This window comes from Dioscorea cayenensis, chromosome 10 (genome assembly GCF_009730915.1).
Source record: "Dioscorea cayenensis subsp. rotundata cultivar TDr96_F1 chromosome 10, TDr96_F1_v2_PseudoChromosome.rev07_lg8_w22 25.fasta, whole genome shotgun sequence".
NCBI lineage: Eukaryota > Viridiplantae > Streptophyta > Magnoliopsida > Dioscoreales > Dioscoreaceae > Dioscorea > Dioscorea cayenensis.
In genome coordinates, this window is record NC_052480.1 from 8,455,403 (window position 1) to 8,469,161 (window position 13,759).

Genomic DNA, 13,759 nt, shown 5'->3' on the forward strand with positions numbered 1-13,759 from the left:
TCTAGGGATTCCAAGTGATAAACCCTATTTCCTAAAATAGATCTAACCCTTTGGTCCAGGCGAAAGACCCCTAATCACGATTAAGCCCAAGCACTAAGGATTACTTTAACACTTCACTCTTGCTCGTGCAACTAAACCCCAGTGGAGTTTGTCTCTTAGCACTTCACTCTATCGTGACCATAAAGAACTCTTGGAACATGGAGGTAGGATAAATCACATCGGAAGGGAAAGGGAATGTTTAGCTACCTCTTGACTCACCATCTCAACCCTCTTCAATCTCGCTAAGTCTAATCCTAATGAAGTTTTCACCCCTTCAAAGGATTACCTAGAAAAATTCTCAACCCTAGTGTCACTCTAAGGAAAAATGAAATCAACAAGCATACAAGATTAAAACTCAATTAAAACATCAATTAAAGGAAACATAATAGAAGTCAATGAAACAAAATCATCCTAGGGTTAACAAGTCCAAGCACCCACTAGGGATTTAGCTCTCCATGGAGCAATACAAAATCAACAATGAAATCAAAAAAAATAAGTGCAAGAAATCCATAGAGAAAACCCACTTGTCATCTGTATCGATGGTCTTGAGGAGCCGCTTCATCTTCTCCAAAGACTCCTTCAATGCCGACGAAAGCTCCCCCCAATAGATCTCCTCTAAAGGGAATCGATATCAAATGCCGTAGAACCACTCCTAAAACTCAGAAAAAGCCTCTCCAAACCCTAGTCGCGCTTGCCCCAAAAGATAGGTTAAAGATAGGAAGAAGATCCCCAAATAAAAATCTCAAAGCGGTATTTATAGGGTTGAAATTGGGCATTCACACCGGTGTGTGGAATTTTCACATGCCGTGTGGGTTTCCAGGGCTTCTTTTCCTACGAGCTATGAATAGTAACTTCTACAGTGATTTTACTGCATTGATTTTGCTATAGTACTTCGCGAAATGCTCCCGAATTCACTTTCTTCATCAAGTCTGAATGATTGGGCACACATCCATGCGGCAGATCACGTCACTTCTTTAATTAAACCACATTGATGAAACTCTTAATAATGTTGCACAAGTCGGAACATATGAGTGTGACTACCTTTGTGCCCCTCCACTTTGTATATTCACTTGAGCATAATGGAGGTTGGCACACACCCACATGTCTATGAGCATAACTTGTGCCTTAACTCTTGTTCAATCCAAGAATTTCATCAACAATCGTGTACATGATCTACTTTTGCATCCTTTCTTCTAAACATGTCCCCACAACACTAAATGCACAAAAAAACATAAAAACACACGAATGAGCCATAAAATCTAATAAAAGTGATGCTCAATGTGAGAAAAGTATACTTCATATTACTTATACACAAGCACTTATTAATGGTCATTCTCCTTGTTTAACATGAAGAATAAAACTAGGTTAGTCTCAACACCAGGTATTGGGTACTCTGAGAAATAAGAAGGTAGTAGTTCTGAGAATGGTCATTTTCCATGCAGTTTTTTAGTTTGTGAGAGTTTGAGAGGAGTAAAGAAAACCTCGCACCAGCACAACATTACTTATCCAAACATAAGGGTAAATGTTAGATATAAATGCATGATAGCTGGCTGTGTCAGAGCCGACAGACACTTCACAGCCTGGATCGCATGCAACCCACTAGCACAAATGGATTGCAACCACATGCTGTCAACCATTTTTTAGGTAGTTTTGTTAAGTTGGAAAGTATGATCATCTTGGAAATTTCATCATTGGATCCGATCTTCATAAAACCTAGGAGATAATTCTTCCTTTATTAGTGTTTAGAACATTTGCACTCACTTTTGAAGTAAGACAATATGGAAATTCCACGTTGGATCTGATCTTCATATAGTCTGTTGGATTTTATTAATTTATTTATTTTGGGCATACTTACTTTGGCTTATTTATATTTCTGCACTGCCCTTTGATGCTATTAAGCTGTAACAATGCCATTCATTTTGGAATCACTTGTTCTATGAAATTTGTTTTTGCATATAAAATAATACTGGGGGAAAAAATAGAAAATGATGATTTGTTGTCAGTCTTGATGTATTAGATGTGTAGCTTTCATTTTCAGTTGATTTTGTATCTATTTTTGTTATCTTCATTGCTTTATTATATTGGTGAGTGTGGTTTTGGTTCTGTCTATATGGTAATAATTTTTTGCCACTCTAAATTATAATTTCTAATTAGCTTATGAACCCAATTTTAATTTTGTTTTTGTGTTGATGATGGCTTTAGGGAAAGCTTGATGATGGAACAAAAGTTGCTATAAAAGTGCTATCCTCTGAGTCAAGGCAAGCAGTGAAAGAGTTCTTAATTGAGCTGACTGTGATATCTAGTATAGTGTGGGGCTCCTTTATTCTTACTTGACCTTTAATTAGAATCAACTAGCTAAAAATGATGGACCACAAATCAAATTTTAATCTTTTTAGACTTCAAAGGTTTATGGGTTCATAACTTCCATTAGGGGCAAGCCCCTAATGTTAATTAACCCAGACTAAGTTCATGGGAACCTTCGATTAAGAACAAGTGTGAATGAGAAATATTGGATAGAAGAAGTTAATTTTATTGATATGAAAAAGATATTTATTAAAAAAATAGATAAACTTGATCAAGAAATGCATGGACTACAAATTCTAATTCTTCTAATCCTAATTTCTTAATCTTCCTCAGTCCTCACGTAATTTGGGCTTACTTTGACTTCTTTCAATCCCAACATTTTCTCCTAGAACCACGCTGAAGACATCTCATTTGACTTTGGTCACTTTCTTTTTCTTTTTTTTTGTTTGTATCATGAATATCAATTCAATCTCAAGTTGTGATTTATTTATGTTTATGAATCATAAACCTGATTTCATTTATTTTAGACTTTTGAAAACTCTGGCATTTCATACTTATGAAGCTTTCAGTCCTGGACTTGTGAAGCTCTTTGACTTTTGATATCTCAAAAATTTCTAGAAATCATTTTCCCTATCATTTGAATTTTTTCAAGCCTTGACTCTCCTATCTATTGATCTTAGCTTGTGCATCTCTAAGTCATGACCATTCATGTGATTTGGTCAGTAAATTGATTGCTTTGACTTTTTTATTTATATTTTTTTTAGAATACCTTGTGGATTTCGGATGGTGATCCCCATTTGTTTGCGAATCATAAACTCGATTTATTTTGATTTTGAGATTTAAAGGCTCGGTGTCTCACACTTGTGCAGCCTCTTTCTTCATCATTATCAAGAAAATAAATTTGTTTATATCAACTTAGTTACACATTTGAAATATTTTTTTTTTATTTTTGCTCAAGGCCCTTTTCACCTTGAGAAACTTGTTTTAGTCATCATTTAGAGTCCTTTTTTTAATTAATTTAGGAAAAATCTTTTTCATTTTTTTTTAACATGTGAGGTGTGAGCATCATTCAATATTTTTAAATTTTTTGTTTGGAAAAGCCTCTATTGACTATGTACATCTCAAGAGGGGAGCTATTTATCATTACTTTGGACTTCACAAGAGTTACCGGTCTTCAAGAGATTTTAACTTAAAAGAATCTTTTCCACTTCATCAAGAGAGTCTCTAGAGGTAATGAAGAAACTCTCACAATAAAGGTTCTCTACCACTACATTAGACTTCAACATAAGTTGACAGTCTTCAAAATATTTTCCACTCAACTCAAGAAAGTCTCAAGAGGTAATGAGGAAACTCTGACAAAGGGAGCTTTCTACAACTACATTGGATTTCAACATGAGTAGGTGGTTTTTATGGCATTCTCCACTTAACTCAAGAGAGTCTCAAGAAGTAATAAGGAAACTCTCACAAAGAGAGCTCTCTCCCATTACATTGGACTCAACAAGAGATTGTGATCATCACCATATTTTTCACATAACTCAAGAGAGTCTCAAGAGGTAATGAGGAAACTCTTACAATGAGAGCTATCTACCACTACATTGGACTCAACAAGAGATTGCAGCCTTCAAAATATTTTCCACTCACTTAAGAGAGTCTCAAGAGGTAATGATGAAACTCTCACAAGAAGAGCTCTTTACCACTACATTAGACTCAAGATGAGTTTGTGGTCTTCAAGATATTTTCCACTCATTCTAGAGAGTCTTAAGAGGTAATGAGGAAAATCTCACAAGAAGAGCTCTCTACAACTATATTGGACTCAGCAAGAGTTTGTGATCTTTAAAATATTTTTCACTTACTTAAGAGAGTCTCAAGAGCTAATGAGGAAACTCTCATAAGGAGAGCTCTCTACCACTACGTTAGACTTCAACATGAGATTGTGGTTTTCAAAATATTTTCCACTCACGCAAGAGAGTCTCAAGAGATAATGAGGAAACTCTCATAAGGAGAGCTCTCTACCACTATGTTAGACTTCAACAAGAGATTGTGATTTTCAAAATATTTTCCACTCACTCAAGAGAGTCTCAAGAGCTAATGAGGAAACTCTCATAATGAGGTCTCTACCACTATGTTGGACTCAGCATGAGTTTGTAGTCTTCAATATATTCCACTCACTCAAGAGAGTCTCAAGAGGTAATGATAAAAAATTCTCACAAGGAGAGCTCTCTAGCACTACATTGGACTCAGCAAGAGTTTGTGATCTTCAAAATATTTTTCGCTCACTCAAGAGAGTCTCGAGAGGAAATGGAAAAAACTCTCACAAGGAGAGCTCTCTACCACTACATTAGACTCAGTAAGAGTTTGTGATCTTCAAAATATTTTTCACTCACTTAAGAAAGCCTCAAGAGATAATGAGGAACTCTCCCAATGAGAGCTCTCTACCACTACAGTAGACTCGACGTGAGTTTGTGGTCTTCAACATATTCCACTCACTCAAAAGAGTCTTAAGAGGTAATGAGAAAACTCTCACAAGGAGAGCTCTCTACCACTACCTTGGACTCAACATGAGTTTGTAGTCTTCAAAATATTTCACTCACTCAACAGAGTCTCAAGAGGTAATGAGAAAATTCTCAGAAGGAGAGCTCTCTACCACTACATTGGACTTCAACATGAGTGGGTGGTCTTCAAGAGACTTTCCACTCAACTCAAGAGAGTCTCATAAGGTAATGAGGAAACTGTCAGAAGGAGAGATCTCTATCATTACATTGGACTTCAACATGTGTAGGTGGTCTTCAAGAGACTTTCCACTCAACTCAAGAGAGTCTCAAAAGGTAATGAGGAAACTCTCACAAGGAGAGCTCTCTACAATTAGATTGGACTTTAACATGAGTAGGTGGTCTTCAAGAGACTTTCCACTTAACTCAAAAGAATCTCAAGAGTTAATGAAGAAACTCTCACAAGGATAGCTCTCTACCATTAGATTGGACTTCAATATGAGTAGGTGGTCTTCAAGAGACTTTCCACTCAACTCAAGAGAGTCTCAAGAGGTAATGAGGAAACTCTCACAATGAGAGCTCTCTACCATTACATTAAACTTCAACATGGGCTACTAGAAAGTGGCCTGCAAATTTACAAGAATACCCCTCGACTTTTACTAAAATCCCATTTTTCTTTTTTCTTTTTTTTTTTGCATTTTAACTCCTCTCATGACGTTTTTGCACATTAGCCCTTAAGTTCCTTTCTTTTTTTTTCAAATTTAAGGATTTTTGAAACTAGGCCCTCTAACTTTGTATTTCGCAATAAACCACACAAGACTTTTTATTTTCCACATTTTTTTATTTTGCACATAAGCCCTTGAATTTTTCATATATATATTTTTCTTTTTTTTTTTGTTTTAGCCCTAACTTTTGTCTGTTTCACCATTTGCCTAGCATTTCTTATTTGGTCATATCTTTATCCACATTTTTTTTAGTTTTGTAGAAGACTTTTTGGACTATAATCAATAACATGAATCTCATAGCCCTATCATAACCTATCATAGTCCAACATAATGAATTGGACGGACACCATGCTTATAGCAATGAAAAGGCCATTTGTTTTCAATCATCAGATTATTTAACTGAACAACTAGTTAACACTACACCAAAAAAGGCTTTTGAGGCGGTTGTCGAGCCCTATAGAGGCGGTTTTAACCGCTTCTATAGGTATAGCGTTGGTTTTTTCACCCGCCTCTAAACCGCCTCCTATCAAGCCGGCTCTACACTTTAGAGCCGGTTTGTACCAACCGTTGGGGTAAGTTTTATCTATAGAAGCAGCTTTTAATAACAAGCGTAGAAGCGGTTATAACCGCCTCTATAGCTAATAATTTCTTATTCTTTTTCAATAGTTTTAGAGGCGGTTATAACCGCTTCTAAAGCTAATAATGTCTTATTTCTTCTCAATAGTTTTAGAGGCGGTTATAACCGCCTTTATAACTAATAATTTTTTATTTCTCTTCAATAGTTTTAGAGGTGGTTATAATCACTTCTATAGCTAAAAATTTCTTATTACTCTTCAATGGTTATAATCGCCTCTATAGCTAATGATTTTTTATCCTTACTAAATAGTTTAGAAGGGGTTATAACCCCCTCTATAGCTGATAATTTCTTATTCCTCCTCGCCTCTATAGCTAATAATTTTCTTATTCCTCTTCAATAGTTTTAGAGGCGGTTATAACCGCCTCTATAGCTAAAATTTCTTATTACTCTTCAATGGTTATAATCACCTCTTTAACTAATGATTTTTTATCCTCACTAAATAGTTTTAGAGATGGTTATAACCCCCTCTAAAATTATTATTTTTCTAACATGTTTATACTTTTAGAGGCGGTTATAACCACCTCTAAATTTGTTCATTAATTGAATTGAATTTTAATTTATTATTTTATTAATAAAAAATAAATTTGAAGGAAAGCAATGCCTTTGGCAGTCCCAAGTGCAAACATCATCCTTGTTGCCCAAGATAATGAAGCCACTGTCTCTGAAATCCTCAAGCAAGATAATACAGGTTACACAAATTTACACCTTAAAAACACCCACACAGGATCCGTGACTTTGGAAGAGCAAGCAAAAATATAATAATAATAATAATAATAATAATAATAATAATAATAATAATAGAAAGATAATTTAATAGAAAGATAATTTATCTGTCAATATCATATACAGGAAACTTTATATCATCAGTAAATAATAGATGAAAGCATATTTTCCAAAGGGCCCAGAGATTGATGATCATCTTGCAAAAGCCCAGTACCTTGTATCATGTAAAGATCAAACGATGCCATCGTGCATCAAATCTTTCACATCATCGACCCATCCCTTTGACAGTATTGTCTTGGATCTTCTTCTTCTCGGTGTCCTTGAGTACACATGCGAACCTCTTCATCCTTCTCTGAAGCTTTTGGAGCTCATCCTTGACTCCTAACACCATGATGGCCTTCTCTTCAATGACATCAGTGAGCCTCTCCACCAGCTTCCCAGTAAATGCATCTACTAGCCAATGAAAAATGCTACTTCAAGCATCTTATCTGATGTTTTAGTATTGGACCTTGTAAACATATCCTATTGTTTGAACTTTGAATCATGAATACAAGTTGAAGAAGAGGACAAATGATATAAACAATAAACGGTTTAATGAATGATGATTCATCATATATAGGAAATGCAATTTGTGGATCTAAAAATTAATTAAAGCAATGTAACATGTGTCAATGGTTTGACACTAAAGAACAGACATATTCAGACAAGTAAATTGTCAAGGAACCCATGTAGGTATAGTCAATGAAGTGTCATGAAAGTGCCACAAAATTTTGGTTATGATGCATGACAACGATGAATGATCAATAAGGTGGCATGTTCTTATAGGAAGCAGGCTAGAAGTCTCCAACAATCATTTACAATGCCAAGAAACAAGCATGTATTGTGTTATTTTCTTATGTCAGGAAGCATGGTAGAAATGGTTGGTAGATGTTCAGAAGTTATGAGTACCTGCAGGCTGCAGTTACTTTGGCGTAAGTGATGAGTAAAAGCACACATAGCAGAAGCAGCACCGATAAAATTTGAGACCATTGAAGCCTTGTGTTGATGAACCTGGCCATAGATAATAAGGTCAAGGATAGAATTGATTATAAATTTATGATCACATAATAATTGAACAAAAACTGCAGAAATAATACCAGCTAAGTCATTCAACACCAAAAGTAATTAACAAATCATTCAACTTATGTTTCTTTAAACGTATATGTATCATACTATATCACATTAATTAAGGTCTTACCAATCAAATCGTTTACTGACTTGTGCATACATGAATAAAGAGGTTTTGTTACATTAGTTTCATAGAGAAAAAAACAGAGCTTCCTCAGACCAACAGTATATATATATATATATATATAACAAAGAAGGAAATCAACTATTAAATAACTGACATGCTATTCTATCAAACTCCAAAACTGATGGTGTAAATGAATTAAGCTGTCACAAGTACAAAGAGATCATTGAGTATAAAGAAGAAAATCATTTCATGATAACAAAATTACTTATTTGGCACACAAATATGTCCAGAGCAACTCCTCAGTTAGTATTGGTTGTCCAAAGAATACTAATTACTAAGGTTTCTTTATATTTATAGAAAGATAGCTGATTGTTAGCTTAAGGTTAGTGGAGATTCTAGAGGTTGGAGTGTTAAAATCAAACTAGTGAATTAAACCAAAGCTTAAAAAACAACGAAAGGTTTATATTAATTCTTCTTCCATCATCAATGTTTTGCAACTACAAATCATACAAAAAAGTAAACTATTATTTCAATATCCAAAGAGTGTTCATTCTAAGATCTATGGTTTGAAGATTTTCTTTGAGTCAAACTCCTTGAATTATATCATTTTCTTATATTTCTCATTTTTTGTACTTGTACATGGACATGATAACAACCAACCTGCTGGCCAATAAAGATAATCTGTATAAATGGATATGAGACCTCCATTACCAACTAGGTAGATGTTATGCAGAAAGAAAGACAAAGGTTAAAAGCTCACCATGCATTGGTGCCATGCATATTCTCCTCCATTGGGACCTAAAGGCAGGAAAGACTACAATGAGAGAACTTACAATAGAATATACACACAAGATTAAGCCATGCAAATAACATCATACAGGCTCCTTATTAAAAAGAAACCACTACCTGGGGCAGAGACTTTTACAGTCTTGAATTTTACATCATCAGGACTCTTCAGGTATACTCTGCGAGGATGAATACTCGATCACAACCATAGCCTGAAAATATGTGGTTACAAATAATAAATACCAATATCCAACATATAAGAAAACCGGCATAATTCTTCTTTTCATTTAGGCAACCGCAAAGGTAAAATGTGGTCTTCAGAAGACACAGCACAAGGTTAATAATGTAAGGCTTCAACAAGTATTTTTCCTTGTATTCCTTGACAATTACAGGAAATGTTGCTGAAAACATTAAAATTTGTTGATGGGCAGCAAGAAATTGAATAAGCTGCTCAATGGAAAGTTGAAATTCTGGTGATAGAAGCTTGTATGCCTATGTGTAAAAGGACGTAAGTGGTTTTAGACTTCAAGGAAAAATCAAAACGAGGGAAACATATTCAACCAATATTGATTAAATTTCCTCAATGCTCCCTACAGCTTCACAAACTATTATGCTTCTTTCAATAGTGTGAATCAAAGGACTCAGAAACATTATGGCATGCTCAATGAAAGTTTGGTAAACATTATATGTGCCTAAGATGTGAATATGGTCAAATGGCATGTGCATAGCATATCATCAACAGTTTAGTTGTTTGTTGGCATGTCCACACTAGATTAAAGACCAGTGACCATGAAAATCAATCATATTTGGTTTTTGGCATAATTCATATGCAAAGAATGCAAAATAAGAAGCATTGGTCTGAAAATAAACAACATGGACTGTGTCATGAGTATTTTTGCAATTACATAGGAGATTTAAGTAAATTTTCAATTATCCATATAGAACCATTGATCTGAAAAGAACCATAATTGAACAATTAAATGATAATCAAGCTATTGATAGTTTGATATGTTATTCGACTTTAATGTTGTGGAATATAATTCACAAGGAATGCTCATTTAAAAAGGTAACATAAACGGAAGTTATAAAAAAATAAAAAAATAAAAACACACACACACACAAACACACACACACACAAAATTAGTGCAAAAAAATAATAAAATAAAATAAAATAAATAACAACCAAAACTGCATTGGGTCTGTCACAAAAATTGTAACTAATAATCAACTGTTCACACATTATGCTAGATCCAACATAAACATTAATGATACAAAATTCATTCATGCCATTTCTATTGATTGGATATTTACTAGTGCATAGGATTAATTTTATCTGATCATATGAGCAAAGATTACCTCAACCATAATGAGCATTGAGCAATTCTTCAAAACACAAACAACTTTTCTTGCAAGATCAAGAATGTGCCCTGGTGTAGTCACAAGTAAATGAACAGGCTAATATAAACACATAATGGCATCCTTCAAGTTAGTTCCTCCAATGGTAACCATGACCTGAATCTTTAAATGGTTTCCCAACTTTTTGCATACTTGAGATGTTTGGAGAGCCAATTCTCTTGTGGGAACCAATATGACAACTAATACTGGAAAGAGGGGAAAAAAACAAATTAGTATTAGAATACATTTGGAGAAAATTAATTTGTTTATCTTCCAAGAGGTAACCCCATACTGAAATAGTTGCAAACAATTCAGAAATATTAGTTAACAAAATTAGATATGGAATATGTGGGTCAAACTTCAAAAGACACACCAAAGAAAAATAGTAGAATTAATACTACAACTTTGAAAATGGCAGCTTATTCTTTCAAATAACAGACATAAACTGATTGATGTAATGGCAATAAAAACAATTGTATGCGAACCTTGAATAAAATTGTTATCTTGACCAATTTTTTCTAGAGCAGGAATGCAAAATGCAGCTGTCTTCCTAGTCCCATTTTTAGCCCTGGCAAGTATGTCACTACCAGTCAATGAAATCGGAATGCTTTCTTCTTGAATATGTGAAGGTCTTTCAAAATCCCTTCTCATATATTCTCATAAGAAACTCTCACTTCAAAAAGTAATCTTCAATTCATTTCCCTTAGTTGCAGCAGCATCCTATAAAATGTAAAAGAATGTATTTCATAAATCAAGGCCTTTCAAACTCTTAACCACATGATTATTTTTTCAAGGTCAGTGACCAAGTTCAAGGGTAATTAGCACATTAAGAGTAGATTTATCAAAATTAGGAGTTTGGCAGTTAAATCCCTATAGATCTTAAGACTAAGATTGCAGGCTTTAGTAGCTAACCTAATGGCTTTAGTAGCAATAACTAGATCATCCGCAAACATGGAATGATTGAAGTTGTAATTTAATCTATCATCAAAACCAGGAACCCAATTATAAGCCAATGCATAACTCCAAAACCTGAAACTAACACAAAAATCACTAAAAATACAATTAAAAAGAAAGAAAGAAATTAGAGTGAGGGAATACTCGATCCTCTGGATGGAAACAGGGATGGATGATTCCATTCATATCTAAGTAGAGATTATCAAACTCAAGGCAATTAGGATTTGGCTTTGAAGAATCAACAGGGATTCGAACGCCTCGATCTCCATGGGCTCCTCTTCCACAACATCAACCACCACCGTGGGGGTACTTCTCCGCCAACCAACGATAGAATGCCTGAACTCCCATCACCAGCGATGATTTCTAGCACTCACGAGCTCGTCGTTCGTGATCTAGGCCTCAATACGTGCTCCCGCGGCCCCGAGGAGAAAGGAACAAGAAAACCCTAACGGGATTTGGATTTGGATTCGGATTTCCTCCACAAAACTATCCCCTCTCGCGAACTTCGTTGGCTCGTTGGCTAGTATATTGATAATATTAGCGCTTATACAGCCGGTTGCTTTAAACCGGTTCTAAAAGTGAGATTAATTTTCTAATCCCTTAAATTAGAGCCGGTTTTCCAAAACCGGCTCTCCTTGTCTGCAGGGACGGAACTAGGGGGCTAGCAGGGGCTTCAGCCCCCCCTCAGCCATCAGTGGTCTTCTTTGAGTGGCCGGAAGACCCCAAAACCAACCCTCCCTTGGAGGCCGGCCAGCCCCCCTTGGTGGCCGAGCAACCCGACCTCGTTACTGGCCGGCGGCAGGCAACTTTTCTTGACAACACCAATTGATGGGAGATGACCAGCAATGAGCTTTGGAGACTTGAAGCTTTGGAGTTTGGATGAGCATGAGGTCCATGAGGAATGAGGATGAAGATGACCAGAGCTCACGAATAGGCAGGCTAAAGTTTGGATGATGAAAACAATGAAAAGTGAGTGGCTTGGCATGTGGAGTGGACAAGGCCACAACATTAATTAATATAGGGCCATTTATCAACTTCAGCCCCTTTTTGTTCAAATTTTTTTCATTAATAATTTTTTTATTGGAAAAATAAAAAGCTAGTGTACTTGGAAGTTGGGGCTCAGGCAAATCAGGCGACTGGGCTTGTGTTTGTGTAACTTGGCTTTTTGGGGTCTAACTTTCCTAGAGTCTTGGAGATAATATAGTGAGTATATTACATACTTACATTAGTATTATTTTTTTATTATTGGCATGACATGAGAATGAATTATGAATGTATTACTCCTTGAAATGAGAATGAATGTATAAAAATTCATGGGTGAAAAATAGAACATAAATGTTAAAACTTCATTTTTTATAAATATGCCCACAATGTGTTTGATTAAATGCCTCAATGAGTTAAAATGTTGAGAATATCAAATTTTTAATATATATCATAATGTATATATCATATATGTATAATTAAATAATGTTTAGTGTTAAATCTATATAGCAAAATGTATAATAAGATAGACTTCAATAAGACTAGTTATACACTTATACCAATTGCCAAAAGGTTTTCATATTCATTGACACATAACAAAATAGATTCAATAACAATTTAGATGCATGAATGTTAGCATTACCATGTTCAAACAATTTTTGTGTTTGATTCTTCTAAATTTCTAATGATGTTAGTTGTGTCATGATTAACGTTTTTTGCTTGTTATTTTTCATAGTCTATAATTAAAGTTTTTTACTTATTTTTATAGGTCATGGATAAATTTTTGATCAAAGCGACCAAGGAGTGAAGAGTCATCAAATACTCCTAAAGTACCATTGGACTCTAAATCAAGCGAGGAGAACATTAATACAAATTTTAATTTCAACGACATTGTTAGTGACCCAGGATTACGAAAACCAATTGAAGACTTTGATATTGGGATTAGAGATCAAGTTAGAAGAGAGTATTTGACTAGAGGCCCATGTCAACCAATTGGCCACAATTATCCACAAAGAGATTATGGCAAACAAAAGAGAAGTTTTCAAGATGCTTGGTTTAAACAACATCCATGGTTGGAGTATAGTATGACAAAAGATGCGGCTTCTTGTTTTTGGTGTTATCTTTTCAAGCCAAGTAGAGGAAGGCGAATGGGAGAAGATGCATTCACTAAAATGGGATTCAATAATTGGAAAAAAGCATTGGAAAAATTCGTAGAACATATTGGTGCCATAAAAAGCATTGGAAAAATTCGTAGAACATATTTGTGAGGTAATTAATTTTTTGTATTTATTATAGTTTTATAAATCTCATTAATGTATTCTTTTTATTAATCTCTATTTTATTTTAATGTTAGGTTATTGATTTGATTTCTCAAGAAATGCTCAACCGCTTTCCTGAAGCTAGAACGGAGTTACTTCTTTTGGTATCATGCCTTGATCCTAGGGACTCATTTTCTAAATTCAACATCCATAAGCTACTCCGTCTTGCAGAG

At 34.8% G+C, this 13,759-nt stretch overlaps 1 pseudogene; it reads right to left on the reverse strand.

Annotated features, from left to right (window-relative positions):
- Positions 1-7,182: 7,182 nt before the first annotated feature.
- Positions 7,183-11,468, reverse strand: LOC120270275 (annotated as a pseudogene).
- Between the last annotated feature and the right edge of the window lie 2,291 nt (positions 11,469-13,759).